This window comes from Prionailurus bengalensis, chromosome B2 (assembly GCF_016509475.1).
Source record: "Prionailurus bengalensis isolate Pbe53 chromosome B2, Fcat_Pben_1.1_paternal_pri, whole genome shotgun sequence".
NCBI lineage: Eukaryota > Metazoa > Chordata > Mammalia > Carnivora > Felidae > Prionailurus > Prionailurus bengalensis.
In genome coordinates, this window is record NC_057349.1 from 84477514 (window position 1) to 84497221 (window position 19708).

A 19708-nucleotide genomic window follows, 5' to 3' on the forward strand; every position below is an offset into this window, starting at 1 on the left:
CCCTCTTAAAGAAGGAATAAAGGTCTCAGATGCACACACTAACCTTATGCCTTAAAGAGCTGGAAAAAAAAGCAAATAAAACCCCAAAACAGAAGACAGGAAATAATAAAGTTTAGAGCAGAAATTAATGCTATCGAAACCAAAAAAACAGTAGAACAGATCAAAAAAACAAGAAGATTGTTCTTTGAAAGAATTAACAAAATTGATAAACCCCTAGCCAGTTCAGAAAGAAAAAGGAAAGGACCCAAATAAATAAAATCAAGAATGAAAGAGGAGAGATCACAACCAGCACAGCTTAAATAAAAACAATAATAAGAGAATATTATGAGCAATTATATGCCAATAAAATGGGCAATTTGGAAGAAATGGACAAATTCCTAGAAACATATGAACTACCAAAACTGAAACAGGAAGAAATAGAAAATTTGAACAGACCCATAAACAGTAAAGAAATCGAATCAGTAATCAAAAATCTCCCAAAAACCAAGAGTCCAGGGCCAGATGGTTTTCTAGGGGAATTGTAGCAAACATTTAAGGAAGAGTTAACACCTATTCTCTTGAACCTGTTCCAAAAAATAGAAATGGAAGGAAAACTTACAATTTTTTTGTTTGTTTACAAAAACTCATTCTATGAAGCCAGCATTACCTTGATTCCAAGACCAGACAAAGACCCCATATAAAGGAGAACTACAGACCAATTTCCCTGATGAACATGGATGCAAAAATTCTCAACAAGGTATTAGCCAACTGGATCCAACAATACATTAAAAAAATTATTCACCACGACCAAGTGGGATTTATATCTGGGATGCAGGGCTGGTTCAATATCCGCAAAACAATTAACGTGATTCATTACATCAATAAAAGAAAGGACAAAAACCACATGATCCTCTCAATAGATGCAGAGAAATCATGTGACAAAATTCAGCATCCTTTCATGATAAAAACTCTCAAGAAAGCAGGGATGGAAGGATCGTATCTCAAGATCATAAAAGCCATATATGAAAGACCCAATGCTAATATCATCCTCAATGGGGGAAAACTGAGAGCTTTCCCCCTAGGGTCAGGATGTCCATTCTCACCACTGTTATTCAACATAGTGTTGGAAGTCGTAGCCTCAGCAATCAGACAACACAAAGAAATAAAAGGCATCCAAATTTTCACTCTTCACAGATGACATGACACTCTGTATGGAAAACCCAAAAGATTCCACCAAAAACCTGATAGAACTGCTTCATGAATTCAGCAAAGTTGCAGGATATAAAATCAATGCACAGAAATTGGTTGCATTCCTATACACCAATAATGAAGCAACAGAAAGTGAGATCAAGGAATCCATCCCATTTAGAGTTGCACCAAAAACCATAAAATACCTAGGAATAAATCTAACCAAAGAAGTAAAAAATCTATACACTGAAAACTGTAGAAAGCTTATAAAATAAATTGGAGAAGACAAAAAAAAATCGAAAAAGATTTCATGCTCTTGGATAGGAAGAACAAATATTGTTAAAATGTCAGTACTACCCAAAACAATCTACATTTTCAATGCAATACCTACCAAAATAGCACCAGAATTCTTCACAGAGCTAGAACAAACAATTCTAAAATTGGTATGGAACCAGAAAAGACCCCGAATAGCCAAAGCAATCTTGAAAAAGAAAACCAAAGCAGGAGGCATCACAATCCCGGACATCAAGCTGGATTACAAAGCTGTAATCATTAAGACAGTATGATACTGGCACAAAAACAGACACTTAGATCAATGGAACAGAATAGAGAACCCAGAAATGAACCCACAAACGTATGGCCAACTAATCTTTGACAAAGCAGGGAAGAATATCCAATGGAATAAAGACAGTCTCTTCAGCAAGTGGTACTGGGAAAACTGGACAGCGACATGCAGAAGAATGAACCTGAACCACTTTCTTACACCATACACAAAAATAAACTCAAAATGGATGAAAGACCTCAATGTAAGACAGGAAGCCATCAAAACCCTCAAGGAGAAAGTGGCAAAAACATCTTTGACCTTGGCCGCAGCAACTTCTTACTCAACACATCTCCAGAGGCAAGGAAAACATAAGCAAACATGAACTACTGGGACCTCATCAAAATAAAAAGCTTCTGCACATGGAAGGAAACAATCAGCAAAACTTAAAGGCAACCGACAGAATGGGAGAAGATATTTGCAAACGACATATCAGATAAAGGGTTAGTATCCAAAATCTATAAAGAACTTATCAACCTTAACACACAAAACCAGATAATCCAGTGAAGAAATGGGCAAAAGACATGAATAGACACTTCTGCAAAGAAGACATCCAGATGGCCAACCGACACATGAAAAAATGATCATCACTCATCATTAGGGAAATACAAATCAAAACCACAATGAAATAACACCTCACACCTGTCAGAATGGCTAACATTAACAACTTAGGCAACAACAGATGTTGGTGAGGATGTGGAGAAAGGATCTCTTTTGTACTGCTGGTGGGAATGCAAACTGGTGCAGCCACTCTGGAAAAGAGTATGGAGGTTCCTCAAGAAACCAAAAAATAGAACTGCCCTACACCCAGCAATTGCACTACTAGGTATTTATCCAAGGGGTATAGGTATGCTGTTTCGAAGGGGCACACATGCCCCAATACTTGTAGCAGCACTCTCGACAATAGCCAAAATATGGAAAGAGCCCAAATGTCCATCGATGGATGAATGGATAAAGAAGATGTGGTATATATATACAATGGAGTATCACTCTGCAATCAAAAAGAATGAAATCTTGCCATTTGCAACCACGTGGATAGAACTAGAGGGCATTATGCTAAGCAAAATTAGTCAGTCAGAGAAAGACAAATATATGACTTCACTCATACGACGACATTGAGACAGAGAACAGATGAACACAAGGGAAGGGAAGCAAAAATAATACAAAAACAGGGAGGGGGACAAAACATAAGAGACTCTTAAATATGGAGAACAAACAGAGGGTTACTAGAGGGGTTGTGGGAGGGGGAATGGGCTAAATGGGTAAGGGGCATTAAGGAAGACACTTGTTGGGATGAGTACTGGGTGCTATACATAGGGGATGAATCACTGGAATCTACTCCTGATATCATTGTTGCACTATATGCTTACTAACTTGGATATAAATTTAAAAATTAATAAATTAATAAATATAATAAAAATAATAAAAAATAAATGCCTAGGACTTTTCCTAATAATGTATGAAAACTTTTAATCACTCATTGATTCAAGCTAAACCTCAGAATGAACCTCATTTTACTGACAGTGGTAGGTACAGTTCTGGTTGCTAGACCTCCAATGTTGAAACAGAGGGAGACAGCAGCTGCTCTCAGGGAACTTCTAATTTGAGTGGGAGAGCAGAAAATAATGAATTAAGTTAACATACAATAAAATTTAGTATAATAATTAATTATATGAATAAAAATGAAGTAGTATAAAGGCATAAAGGGTAACCAACATGGATGTGGTAATAGATCAAGATCTAATGGAAGCAATGGAGAAGGTCCTATGAAATTCTGCAGATTGCAGAATATTTCTAAATATTTCTAAATATTTCTGCACTTCTTTTCATCTCTTGATAAGACATTATTTTATTGAGATGAATGAATTCCAATAGACAAGAAATCTCTCCTGTCTATTAATTAATCACTGTAATTAAATTATAGAGATGGAAAAACCTGAATTTATCAACTAACTAGCAATTGATATATTTCCAAAGACAGAATTTCTCTTTTTATTGCTATATATCTCAACACAAATTGTCATTTTCATCTAGTATTCATTTTTACATGAAAAGCATTATCATTAGAGTCTATATAAATATATTTTTACTATAGCTCTAAGTGGAATCCTGTATTTCTGTACATGGGTTTTCCAATATATTGCTAAAAGATAGCTTTTAATATGAACAGAATAATCATCTAATATTCAAAGCTATTCCAAAAAAGCATTTACTTAAAAATGTTAAAAATGGAGGTCATTATACAAAATTGACTCCAAATGGCTTCTTAGTCAAAGAGAGATAATTAGGTGCTTCCCTGAAGAAAGTGGTATATTAGGAAATTAATCTCCATGGAATTGGTAACCTTTCTGAATTTCAGTGATTTTTCAGTTCTTATATTTGATTATACAATCTGGAAACCTCCAAATATACCAGCAAACCCAGAGGCCCTACTGACAGTTGCTTGAGCAGCCGGGCAGAAGAAGGGTAAAAAGAATTGAAAACAACAACAAAAAACCAAAACCTCAATCTTGTATTTACCATCAAGATTTCAAGGTAGTTTTGAAAATGTGAGAACTTTCTTGTATATTTCAGCAGTACTAGTTAAAAAAAATATGATTACAAGAGAGGAGGCTTTAAATAGGAACAGGTAGGGATGAAGAGGGAAATGTGAGGATGAGCAGTGCATTAATGCCATATAGGAAATGTTAGTTCAGAAAAGAAAGGGATCAATTAGCTTAGAAATTTTACAACAATTTTGGCATAGCTTTAAAGACAAAAGGAAAATCATTCTGCAGAAATGCAGTTCATCGTTGAGAGGAGATGAGCAATGAACAATGAATTCCATCAGTTTTGTAGGCAACATTCCTTCTCCTTCATACAGTACTATCCATTATTAATGAGCACTATTTCTGAGTGTGAAAGAACTGTTTGAAAAACATTAACATAGTCTATTGGATGTGATTGACACTGTCATTCCTTTCATTTTGCTGTTGGCAAGAGGCATCCCTGTAGACTTATGTGCATCTGGACATTACTAATATTCTCCTTGTTATGCACTCTGGGCAGCTGTGATATGGAAATTTTGCATTGTATTTTATGGTATATCTTTCAGCTTTTACATTGTGTTCTGTTGTAAAATGCATAAGTCAAGCCTTTTTTGTATGCAATGATCAATCAGAAAAATTATCTCTTTTCTAATCTGACTCTTCCCTAAATTTTAAAAAGAATTTATTCCAATTCTGGAGATGTGCAATGACCGTCTGGGAGCCAGACAGTTATTTAGATCCGTCTCTACATGGTATTTCTTTTTTACCCTCAGTTTCCAAAGCTGATTACATTTTTAATTGTCCTACTGCAAAAAATGAACTATACTTACTGTCTACCTGCTGTTCAGTAACACCACAGCACTGACTATCCCACCCACATAATACCTTTTAATCAGCAGAATTAAAGGTAACAAAGTCAAGGATTAGAGGAGTAATGAATACAAGAAAAAAATTAAGCATCACATCCTCTTGACTTTTAAATATGTATGTAACTAAGCTTCTTTTCTCCTCTCAGCTGCCCTGCTTCTCCCTCCTCACAGCCCATATGCACACCCACACAGAGATCTGCATTCCTAAGTGTTGCTGACTTACTTCATATGAGCAAGCCACAAGTCGATCTGTTTCTCTGTACATTAATAACCATCAGTGAAGTGGGGACTAAAATATTTTCAGTCAGCTAAGGCTGATAGTCATTAATAGATAGAGGTGCAACACAACTGCTCCCATTCTCAAATTTGATATTCTATGGCCACTTCAACCAAGTGTTTTCAATGTACTATAAATTCATATTAAAAAGGCCTACCAAAATTATGGTTTGCCTCTTGGGATATCAATAAGTATAAAAAAAGGAAGAGGAGTCATTCCATTGTAAAAGTAATGTAGGGATGTTCGTGCTATGTCAGTACTTTTTGGAGTGCCTCAGAGCCAGATAAACTCTTATAAGTCTGGAATACAACAGGATTCCCTAAGGAAGCCATTATATTTATATGGTTTTCTTAAAATGATATTACTCTAAGATATTTTCACCTCACAGACTGTCTAGAGGTATTAGTGTTCTTTGGAACACATTTTGGGAATTTTTGATTTAACTGTATCTCCCTATTAAGCATACCATTATACTAATGGAACTTACTCTAGGAAAAACAACAATATCAACAACAACAAAACTTTTACTTCCTACCCTTTCCATACAGTGTAGTATGGTGATTGAGAGGACTGGTTCCAGACAGTCACTTCCTGGATTCAAATACCAGCTCCTTTAATTACTAGTTGTAATAATTACTACTTGAATAAGGTCTTCTGCCCCTTCTTTGACTCAATTTTTTCTACAGCAAAATGAGAAAAACTAGGAGTACTTTAGACATGAAATAATATTCAGTAAGTGTTAGGCTATAATAATTGCTATTTCTCCAAAAACCTTTCCATTTGAAGCACATCATCTCTTTTATATCAGGATGGCATGTTGTAGTTATGTCATATGGTATAGTCTGCCTTACCCAGGATGTACTATATATTGGAGAACTTGCCAGAAGTTGTCATGAGTCCCAAATTAACAATAGAATTTCATACACTCTGGTGTTTAGTAATTAAATATGCTGTTTTTATGAATTAGCCCATTCTAATTTTTTTTTAACACTTATTTATTTTTGAGACAGAGAGAGACAGAGCATGAACAGGGGAGGGTCAGAAAGAGAGGGAGACACAGAAATTAAAACAGGCTCCAGGCTCTGGGCTGTCAGCACAGAGCCCTACGCGGGGCTTGAACACACAGACCGCGAGATCATGACCTGAGCGGAAGTCTGACGCTTAACCGACTGAGCCACCCAGGCGCCCCATGAATTAGTCCATTCTAAAGAAATCATACAACCAAGCCTTATGCTACACTAGTTAGCACATATTTACTGCAATCTCTAGGGGACAGCACTCCTGTTCCTCCATTGTTTGTTAAGGCATGTGTTTGTCTAATGTTAGAAAGTTTAATGCTATCACAAAAGATAAGCAGAAGGCCCTTTAAAATCTATTCAAATCCTATTATGGTGGCGTCAATTTATTCAACACTTTTGATTGCATACCCATCATGTTCAGTCACCATTGTAACTAAAACCAGAAAACCAGTACCTAAAATATTACATAACCAAAAGAAGTTCAGAAAATAATGGATGATAAAAAATAACAGGGTGATACGACAGAGAATAGCAGAGGTGTGACAAGTGTGAAGGACTTCAGCTTGGTAAGTCAGGAAAAGCAACTCTGCAGAAGTGACTTGAACTGGAATATTGGTAAAAAGAAAGAACCAACCACACAAATGTGTATCATCAAGAATGAAGGTGTTGTCTAGCTTGCTAACACCATGTGCCTAGCCTCTGCATTCTCCTGCAGACTGCCCTGTCCAACCAGCCTTATTTGGCAGCAGTCCTTCCAAAGTGGTGCTTAATGCCTCTCATTCTCCAAGCAGCCCCAACAGTGGCCCACACTGTAAAGTGACTCTTGCCCTGGGGAAAGGAGAAGATAAACACACACACACACACACACCAGTTTAACTGCAGCCCCAGAACTATGGTGGGGGCAGACATCTGACTGGCTTTTGGCCTTGACCACCACCAAAAATGTCACATGGGGCAGCACAAAGAGAGAACCCTGTTTGGGGTCACTGCAACCCCAACAGACAGACTAGGGGCAAACATCTGGTCTGAATGCAGGTCCTGCCGGCCAACAAAAGCCTTCCAGGGACAATACAAAGAGAGTGGCCTGTAGTTGAGAGTGATCACAGTTCCAGTGAAGAAGCTTAGGGACACATCTGGTCTGAACCAACTATGAGCCCAAGGCAGTCCCAGAAACAGTACAGAGACCAAACCCTGCCCAGGAGAGGCAGAGTGGACAATTGCAGCCAACTGGACTGAAGACAAGCATGGCTCATCCACAATTGTAAGGCACACACAACACACATAGGAAAGACCCTTAAAGTGCCACACTTTGGTAAAAGGGAGACATTGCACTTCAGGGCATTTCAGGCCCTCTTCTTCATAAGGCCTCTACTTTCAAGATCAGGAGACACAGTTGACTTTCAAACAAACAGAGCTAGACAAAAAGAGGAGACAGAGGACTATATTCTAAAGAACAGGACAAAATCTAAGCAAAAGAGCTAAATGAAATGGAAATAAACAATATGCCTGATAGAGAATTAAAGTAATGTCCATAAAGATACTCACTGGACTTCAGAAAAGAGTGGAGGAACTCAGTAAGTTCCAAAGTTTGCCAAAGAGACAGAAAGTATGAAAAAGAACCAATTATATATGAAGAACTCAATAACTGAAACTAAAAATACACTACAGGAAATAAAATGTAGACTAGAGAAAGAGGAAGAATGGATTAGCAAGTGGGAAGATAGAGTAATAGAAAGCAGCCAAGCTGAATGGCGAACAGAAAAAGTGATAATAAAAAATGAAAATAGATCAAGAGAACTCAGCAACATCATCAAGTAAAAGCATTCATACTATAGGGATCCCACAAGGATAAGCAGGAGAAAAGAGACCTGAAATTTTTCCTAATCTGGAGAGGGTAACAGATATCCAGATCCAGGAGACACAGAGAACTACCAACAAAATCAACCCAAGCAGGCCCACACCAAGACACACAATTATTAAAAGGGCAAAATGTAGGGACAAAGAGATAATTTTAAAAGCAGCAAGAGAAAATAAAACAGTTGCATACAAGGGAAATCCCATAAGACTATCAGCTAATTTTTCAGCAGAAACTGTGCAGGCCAGAAGGGAGTAGCATTATATATCAAAGTGATGAAAGGAAAAAACCTGCAAACAAGAATATTCTATCTAGCAGAGTAATCATTCAGAATAGAAGGAGAGATAAATAGTTTCCCAGACAACAAAAGCTAAAGGAGTTCATCACCACTAAACCAGCCCTACAAGAAACGTTAAATGTAATTCTGAGTGGAAAAGGAAAGGCTATAATCAGGAATAAGAAAATTAGGAAAGGAAAAAAAATATCACAGGTATACACAAACATAACAAAAGTAGCAAGTTAATCATTTATAATCACTAGTGCAGAGGTTAAAGCACAAAATCAGTAAAATCAATTACATCTACAAAACTCAATCAAATGTTTCACAAAAGGATGTAGATAGAGTATGACATCATCTACATGAAATATGGGTGGAGTAGTAAAGATTTAATACTTTTAGAATTGGTTCAAACTTAAGCGAGCATCTTCCTAACACAGACTGCTATATGCATAGGACATGATAACTGCAAATTAAAACCTGTAGGAGATATGCAAAAAATAAAGAGAAAGGAATCCAAGCATATCACTAAGAAACCCATCAAACCAAAAGGGAAGAGCAAGAGAAGAAATGAGCAGAGAAGAAAGGAACAGATCCTATCAACAATTACTTTGAATGGAAATAAACTAAATGCTCCAATTAAAAGACATAGGATGACTGAATAGATTAAAAACAAAAAAAGCAAGACCCATTTATATGCTGTCTACAAGAGACTCACTTCAGACATAAAGACACATGCAGACTGAAAGTGAAGGGATGGAAAAGCACCTATCATGCAAAAGGAAGCAAAAAGAAAGCTGGGGTAGCAATACTTATATTGAACAAAATAAATTTTAAATCCAACATTGTAACAAGAGACAAAGAACAGTACATAATTATAAAGGGAACAATTCAACAAGAAATACAATAATTTTAAACATTTATGCACCCAACATGGAACTACCCAAATACATAAAGCAACTATTAACAGACATACAGGAAAAAATTGATAGTAATGCAATAATAGTAAGGTACTTAAACACTCCATTTATATCAATGAGTAGATCATTCAAACAGAAAATCAACAAGGAAACAGTGGTTTTGAATCATACATTGGACCATATCTAGATCTACCAGATATATTCAGAACATTCCATCCAAAAACAGAGGAGAACGCCTTTTTTTTTTCAAGTGCACATGGAATGGACCATTTTCCAGAATAGATCACATGTTGACCCAAAAGACAAGTCTCAACAAATTCAAAAAGAATGAAATCATATCACTCATCTTTTCTGACCACACTGGTATGGCAATAGAGATAAATTACAAGAAAAAAAATCCATAAATAACACAAATACATGGAGGTTAAATAACATGCTACTAACCAATGAATGATCGACCAAGAAATCAAAGAGGAAAACAAAAAGTATGTGGGGACAAATGAAAATGAAAACACAATGATTCAAAATCCTTTGGATGAAGCAAAAGCTCTTCTAAGAGAAAAGAAAATAGCAATACAAGCCTACCTCAAAAAGCAAGAAAAATCTCAAATAAACAATGCAAACTTACACTTAAAATAGCTAGAAAAAGAACAAAATCCAAACCCAGTAGAAAGAAAGAAATAAAGATTACAGCAAATGTAAATAAAACAGAAACAACAGCAACAACAAAAAACAATAGCACAGACCAGTGAAACCAGGAGATGGTTCTTTGAAAAGATTAACAAAATTGATAAACATTTAGCCAGAATCAAGAACAACAACAGAGAGAGTAGGAGAAAGGGAAAGAGGAAAAGAGAGACAGAGAGAGACAGAGAGAAACTCAAGTAACTAAAATCATAAATAAAAAAGGAGAAATAGCAACTGGAACCACAGAAACACAAAAGATTATAATAAATATCATGAAAACTTACATGCCAACAAATTACATATTCTAGAAGAAATGGAAAAATTCCTGGAAACATATTAACCTCCCAAAACTGAATCAGGAAAAAATAGAAAAATTTAACAGACCAATTATTAGCAATCAAATTGAATAAGTAATCAAAAACTCCCAATGAACAAAAGTACAGGACCAGACAACTTCCTTGGTAAATTCTACCAAACACTTAACACAGTTGTTACCTATTCTTCTGAAACTATTCCAAAACATAGAAGAGGAAGGAAAGCTTCCTAATTAATTCTGTGAGGCCAGTATAACTGTGACACCAAAACCAGAAAAACACTAAAAAAAAAAAAAAAAAAAGAGAGAGAGAGAGAGAGACAGACAGACAGAGAGAGAAAGAACTACAAGCTACCAGCCAGTATCTGTGATAAAACTGATGCAAAATCCTCAACAAAATACTAGCAAACTGAATTCAACAATACATTTAAAAAAAATTGTCCACCATGATCAAGTGGGTTTTAGCAAATCAATCAACATGATACATCACACCAACAAGACAAGGGATAAAAACCACATAATTATTTCAATAGATTTTGCAGAAAAGCATTTGACAAAGTACAACATTCATGATAAAAACTCTCAACAAAGTAGGTTTAGAGGGATTACACCTCTACATAATAAAGGCCATCTAGGAAAACCCATAGCCGTCATACACAATGGTGAAAAATTGAGCTTTACCTCTAAGATCAGGAACAAGATAAGGATATCCACTCTCACCACTTTTATTCAATATAATATTGGAAGTCCTACTCAGAGTAATTGAACAAGAAAAAGAAATAAAAGGCATCCAAATTGGTAAGGAAAAAGTAAAACACTCAGTATTTGCAGATGACATGATAATGTACACAGAAAACCCTGAAGACTCCACCAAAAATTGTTAGAACTGATAAATGAATTCAGGAAGGTTACAGGATACAAAATTGTACACAGAAATCTCTTGCATTTGTATACACTAATAATGAAGTAGCAGAAAGAAAAATTAAGAAAACAATCCCATTTTAATTGCATCAAAAATAATAAAATACTTAGGATTAAACTTAACCAAGGAGGTGAAAGACTTGCACTCTGAAAACTGTACAACACTAATGAAAGAAACCGAAGATGACACAAACAAATGGGAAAATATTCCAAGCTCATGGGTTGGGAAAACCAATACTGTTAAAGTGTCCATACTATCCAAAGAAATCTACAGATTTAATGCAATCTCTATCAAAATACTTTGCATCTTTCACATGCAATGTGAAAAAGAAGAACAAAATGGGAGGTATCACACTCACAGATTTCAAGATATACTATAAAGCTGTAATAATGAAAACAGTATGGTATTGGCACAAAATAGACACACAGATCAATAAAACAGAGTAGACAGCCCAGAAATGAACCTGCACTTTTATAGTCAATTAATCTAAAACAAAGAAGGAAAGAATATTAAATGGGAAAAAGAAATCTCTTCAACAATTTGTGTTGGGAAAACTGGACAGCTACATGCAAAAGAATGAAACTGGATCACTCTCTTACACCATAAACAAAAATAAATTCAAAATGGTTTAAAAACCTAAATGTAGGGGCGCCTGGGTGGCGCAGTCGGTTGAGCGTCCGACTTCAGCCAGGTCACGATCTCCCGGTCCGTGAGTTCGAGCCCCGCGTCGGGCTCTGGGCTGATGGCTCAGAGCCTGGAGCCTGCTTCCGATTCTGTGTCTCCCTCTCTCTCTGCCCCTCCCCCGTTCATGCTCTGTCTCTCTCTGTTCCAAAAATGAATAAACGTTGAAAAAAAATAAAAAAAAAAACAAATAAAAAAAAATAAAAAATAAAAAATAAAAAAAACCTAAATGTGAGACCTGAAACCATAAAAGTCCTAGAAGGAAACATAGGTAATAATTTCTCTGCCATTGGCCATAGCAATATTTTTCTAGGTATGTCTCCTTTGGCAAGAGAAATACAAGCAAAATTAAACTATTGCAACTATACCAAAATAAAAAACTTTTGCACAGCAAAGGAAACCGTCAACAAAACAAAAAGACAACCTTATGAATGGAAGAAGATATTTGCAAATGATATAACCAACATATTCAAAATATGTAAAGAATTTACCCAACTCAATACCACCACCCACAAATAATCCAATTAAACAGTGGGCAGAGGACACGAATCGACATTTTTCCAAAGAAAACACACGGATGGCAAATAGACACAGGAAAAGATGCTCAACACCACTATAAGGGAAATGTACATCAAAACCACAATGAAATACCACCTGACAACTTTCAAAAGGCTAAAATCAAAAATACAAGAAATAACAAGAAATACTAGAAACAACATGTTCAGGATATGGAGAAAAATGAATCCTGGTACACTGTTGGTAGGAATGCAAACTGCTGTAGACACTGTGGAAAACACACTGTGGAAAAAATTCTAAAAATAGAATTATTATTAAAATAGAATTTATTATTAAAATAGGCTTTATTCTTAAAATAGAATTATTATTAAAAATAGAATTATGATTCAGCATTTCTACTATTGAGTATTTACACAAGAAAAATGACAGCAGTAATTAGAAAAGATATAAGCACCCCATGTTAGCTGCAGCATTATTTGCAATATCCAAGATATGGAAGCAACCTAAGTATCTGTTGATAGATGAATGGATAAAGAAAATACGAAAATAAAAAAAAATAATAAAAGAAGGAGAAAAAGGAAAAAAAGATGTCCTGTGTATACACACACATACACAAACAACGGAATATTACTCATCCATAAAATAGAATGAAAACTTGCCATTCACAACAACATGGATGGACCTAGAGGGTATAAGGCTATGTGAAATAAGTCAGAGAAAAACAAATACCATATGATTTCACTCATATATGGTATTTTTTTTTTATTTTTTTAATGTTTATTAATTTTTGAGAGAGAGACAAAGCATGAGCAGGGAAGGGGCAGAGAGAGAGGGAGTCACAGAATCTGAAGCAGGTTCCAGGCTCTGAGCTGTCAGCACAGCTCAGAACTCATGAACTGTGAGATCATGACCTAAGCTGAAGTTGGTGGGTTAACTGACTGAGCCACCCAGGTGCCCCTCATATATGTTATTTAAGAAACAAAACAAATGAACAAAGACAAAAAAAGGAAAAACGAAACAAAAAATCATTACTCTTAAATATAGACAACAAACATGGTTGCCAGAGAGAAGGTGCAGGGTGGAGTAGGTGAAACAGCTGAAGAGGGTTAAAAATAACATTTATTACGATAAGCACTGAGTAATGTATAGAATTGTTGACTCATTATATTGCATACCTGAAATAAATATAACACTGTATGTCAATTATAGTTGTATAAAAAATGGTTTAAAAAAAGCAATGAAAGTGCCAAAGCAGGAATGCACCTGGTATCTGAGGGAAAGAGTGAAAGCCACTGAGGCTGTACAGTAATAAAATAGGGCAAGAAGTTGGAAGATGAGATGGGAGAGAAATGATTTATACCCATTTAAAAATATCCTTTCTAGGGAAAGACTGAAAGGAGGTGTGCAGACAGAGCATAGAAGCAGTGAAACCATTTCAGCTACAATAGCAGTAATATGTGCCAGAGTGATGTGAGTTGGCCTAGGATGAAAGCAATGGAAAAACAATTAAGTATCAGATTTAGCATATTTTTTTAGAAGTAAAGCTGACAGGATTTGGAGATGGATTAAATGTGAGATGTAATGGTAGGAAGGAACAGAGATGATGCCTAAATTTTGGCTTGAAAAGCAGTTAATAATAGGAACCTATCATAGGCCAGACACTGCTGATTGGTGGAAATAAAATAGTGAGGAACATTACCTATGTGGTAGGCAGAATTCTAAAATGATGACCAATATCGCTGCCCCTAATATACATATCCTGTATAATCTCATCCTCTTGAGAACAGGTGTCACCTGTAAATATGATGAATACCATCCCCACGGTTAGGTTATATTATATGACACAGTATGCTTTAAAAAAGGGAGATTAAAAAATTTTTAAAAGGGGGCACCTGGGTGGCTTATTAATAAGCATCTGACTCTTGAATCCGGCTCAGTTCATGACCTCACAATTTGTGAGATGGAGCCCCCAATTAGGCTACGTGTTGAAAGCACAGAACCTCCTTGGGATTCTCTCTCCCTCTCTCTCTGCTCCTTCCTGGGAGCACTTCCTGCACTATCTCTCATACTCTCTCAAAATAAATAAACAGGGAGGAGTCAACATGGTGGAGAAGGAGGGGGACCTGAAGTTCCCTCGTCCCTCAAACACAGCAGTATTGAGGTCAGAAGACTTGGAATTCCATGAATCTAGCCTACAGTGTGACAGAAACATCTCCAGGGGCCCACGGGGACAGTTTAGCATGCCATAGGTGCATAATTGTGAGCTGGAAGAGATAAAATGGGTAGTGTAGGCATGGAGGGAAGGGATCCCCTTCTGTAGAGAGACAAAAAGAAGAGAACGAAAAGCTGTGGAAGTGTAGGATTGTATGTGGACTAGAGAAAAACCATGGAGCAAGGAACAGAAAAAATGGAGAAAGAGCCAATTTCTAACTCATTCCAGGGTTGCCTGCCATGCTGTTCACATGCTTGGGGAGAAAGGGAACCTGCTCTGGGCTCAGTAGTAAGCTCAGAGGTACAGTTGTAGAGAGCAGTCCCCTTCGCTGAGTGCCGTGGGAAGAAGGCATATAGCCACTTCAAGGACAAAAGACCCTGCAGGCACCTGCCAGCCAGAGGCCCTTTGTCAGCTGGCTGGGCAGAGTGGCACTACTCCAGAATTAGGGTGCATGAAGCGGGATCCTTTAAGACATTGGAGTTTGAATCCCAGCTGAGTGCCTGGGAGGCACAGGAGACTGTGGAGTGCAACAAACCGGCCCACTCCCAGCACTGTGAAGATGGATGGAACACAGTGGTTTGGGACACCCGGTCCTGGGAGGACAGACTGGGGTGTTGCCAATTTTCTCCCCATCATCAACAATGTGGGACTTCAGGGAAAAGAGAATGGGCCCACAGTGGAGGCGGAACCCGCTTACACCAAACCAGGTCCTTCTTTGCCTAGTAACTGCATATCTACCAGAGCAAAACTGACACTGTCCAGATGAGACAGCCCCTCCTCCAGACCAGCACAGCTACCAATTTCAAGGCAGCATCAGATATCAGTACAGTGGATTTGCATTTTCTGACTTGATTTGTGGTCAATTCTTATGTTATGTATTATATATTTATTATTTATTATATTATATATTATATGTATATATGTATTATTATATTACATATATGTATATATTATATACATATTATATATTATAATATACAACTATATAATTATACAATATATATTATAATATATAATTATACATATATATTATTATATGTATATATTATATATTATATATTATATATTATATTATATGTATATAATATATTATATATTATATGTATTACATATTTATTTATATACATAAATTATATTTATTTATAAATATATAGTTATATATTATAAAATACATTTTAAATACACACATATAAATACATAAATTGTGTACATATAAAATACATAAACTGTGTATATATATATATATAATACATAAAATGTGTGTGTGTATATATATATGTGTGTGTATATATATATATATATATATATATATATATATAATTTCTTCCCTTCTCTATTATGGTTATTCTAGTTGTTGGTTTGTTTAAGCAGACATTTTTAATCTATTCTTTTTACACCTCTTCTGTATCTCCTTTCTTATTTTCCTCTCTTTCTCTCAGGATTAAGCCAAATATTTTCTCTGATATTCTGCCTGGTCAATTTTTTTTTCTTTTCTTTTTCTCCACCCTTATCATTTCTCTCTTTGTATGGTATAAGGCTTCTTCCACCATCTCCTCCTTTTTAAAATGTTTTCCAGGGTTACTTCAATGAACAAATCAAAACACACCTGGGAGGTCCAATCCACCAATACAAATAGAGAGATAAAGCAATCAGAGTCACAACAACAAAGAGCATGCAACACACTCCAAAAACACTTGAAAGGCCAGGTCCTGGACAGTGTATGACTCCTTGTTAATATAGTAGTGCTCGCAGGTGCAGGGCACATAACAAGCTATTAAAACACATAAGGGACAGAAAACTAGCTAAAATGACAAAACAGAAGAATTCTCAAAAGAAATTCCAGGAAGAAGTGACAGAGAATTGCTCAAAACAGATATAAGCAATGTATCTGATCAATAATTTAGAATAGTCATAAGATTAATAGCTGGGCTTGAAAAAAAGCATAGAAGACAGCAGAGAATCTATTGCTGCAGAGATCAAGGAACTAAGAAATTGTCACAATGAATTAAGAAATGCCATAAATGATGTGCAAAATAAACTAGATGCAGTGACAGCAAGAATGAAGGAAGCAGAGAAATAATGAAATAGAAGATAAAATTATGGAAAATGGTGAAGCTGAGAAAAAGAGATAAGAAAATACTAGACCACAAGGGGAGAATTAGAGAACTAAGTGATTTGATGAAATGTAATAAATCTGTATCAAAAGAGTTCCAGAAGAAGAAGAGAGACAGAAAAGGACAGAAGGTTTACTTGAACAAATTATTGCTGAGAACTTCCTTAACCTGGAGAAGGAAACAGACATGCAAATCCAGGAAGCACAGAAAACTGCCTTCAGATTTAACAAGAATAGGTCTTCTCCAAGGTGTATCATGGTGAAACTGGCAAAATACAATGTTAAAGAGAGAATTCTGAAAGCAGCTATGGACAAATGGGCCTTAACCTGTAATGGTAAACACATAAGGACAGCATCAGATGTGTCCACTGAAACCTGGCAGGCCGGAAGGGAGTGTCAGGAAATATTCAATGCACTGAATAGGAAAATTATGCAGCAAAGAATCCTTTATCCAGAAAGGCTGTCATTCAGAATAGAAGGAGAGATAAAGGCTTTCCTAGACAAAAACTGAAGGAGTTCGTGACCACTAAACCAGCCCTTCAAGAGATCCTAAGGGGGACTCTGTGAGTGGCATGGTGCAAAGACTACAGAGGACCAGAGACATCACCATAAGCATGAAACCTACAGATAACACAATGACTCTAAATCCAAACTTTCAATAATAACTCTGAATGTAAATGGACTAAATGCTCCAATCATAAGACATAGGGTATCAGAATGGATAAAAATTAAAAAAAAAAAAAAAAACCAGATCCATCTATATTCTGCCAACAAGAGACTCATTTTAGACCTGAGGACACCTTTAGATTGAAAGTGAGGGGACAGATAAACATCTATCATGCTACTGGAAGTCAAAAGAAAGCTGGAGTAGCCGTACTTATTATCAGACAAACTAGATTTTAAACGAAAGGTTGTAACAAGAGATGCAGAAGGGTATTATATCATAATTACAGGGTCTATACATCAAGAAAAGCTAACAATTGTAAATGTTTATACCCCCAACTTGATAGCACCCAAATATATAAATCTATTAATCACAAATATAAGTAATATAATTGATAAGAATACAGTAATTGCAGGGGACTTTAATACTCCACTTACAACAATGGACAGAACATCTAGGCAGAAAATCAATAAAGAAACAATGGCCTTGAATGATAACTGAACCAGGTGAACTTGATAGATATGTTCAGAACTTTTCATTCAAAAAAAGCAGAATACATTCTTCTAAAGTGCACATGGAACATTCTCCAAGATAGATCACAAACTGGGTCACAAAACAGCCCTCAATAAATACAAAGGAATTTAGATCATACCATGCATATTTTCAGATCACAATGCTATGAAACTTGAAATCAACCACAAGAAAAAATTTGGAAAGCCTCCAAATACATGGAGGTTAAAGAACATCCTACTAAAGAATGAATGGGTCGACCAGGAAGTTAAAGAAGAAATTAAAAATTATATAGAAGAAAATGAAAATGAAAACATGACAGTCCAAACCCTTTGGGATGCCCAAAAAGGCAGTCCTAACAGGAATACATTGTGATCCAAGCCCATCTCAAGAAAAAAGAAAAATCCCAAATACAAAACCTAACCACACACCTAGAGGAATTAGAAGCAGAACAGCAAAGAAACCCCAAAGCCAGCAGAAGAAGACAAATAATAAAAATTAGAGCAGAAAGAAACAATATACAATCCAAAAAAAACCAGAAGAATAGATCAGTGAAACTAAGAGCTGAGTGGGTTTTTTTTTTTTAAATAAACCAAATTGACAAACTCCTAGCCAGACTTTTCAAAAAGAAAAGAAAAAGAACCCAAATAGATAAAATCACGAAGAGGAGATCACGACCAACACCACAGAAATACAAACAATTATTAGAGAATACTATGAAAAACTATATGCCAACAATCTGGACAACCTGGAAAAAAATGGACAGATTCCTAGACACCCACACACTACCAAAACTCAAATGGGAAGAAACAAAATTTGAATAGACCCATAACCAGCAAAGAAATTGCATCAGTTATCAAAATATCTCACCAAATAAGAATCCTGGGCCAGATGGCTTCCCAAGGGAATTCTAACAGACATTCAAAGCAGAGTTAATACATATTCTTCTCAAGCTGTTCCAAAAAAATAGAAATGGAAGGAAAGATTTAGGATACATGACTATGATTCCCAAACCAGACAGAGACCTCACTAAATGGGGGAATTACAGGCCAATATCCCTGATGAATGTGGATGCAAAAATTCTCAACAAGATACTAGCAAATGGAATTCCACAGCATATTAAAAGATTTATTCACCAGGATCAAGTGGGATTCATTTTTGGGCTGCAGGGCTGGTTCAATATTTGCAAATCAATCAATGTGATACATCACATTAACAGAAGAAAGCATAAGAACCATATGATCCTGTCAATAGATGCAGAAAAAGTATTTGACAAAATACAGCATCTTTTCTTAATAAAAACATTCAAGAAAGTTAGGGTAGAAAGACTATACCTTAACATCATCAAAGCCATATCTGAAAAGCCCACAGATAATAACATCCTCAATGGAGAAAAACTGAAAGCTTTCCCCCTGAGATCAGGAACACAACAGGGATGTCCACTCATACCACTGTTGTTGTGTTGTTGTGTTCCAACCAACATAGTGTTGGAAGTCCTAGCCTCAGCAATCAGACAATAAAATGAAATGAAAGGCATCCAAATTGGAAAAGAAGAAGTCAAACTTTCACTTTTTGCA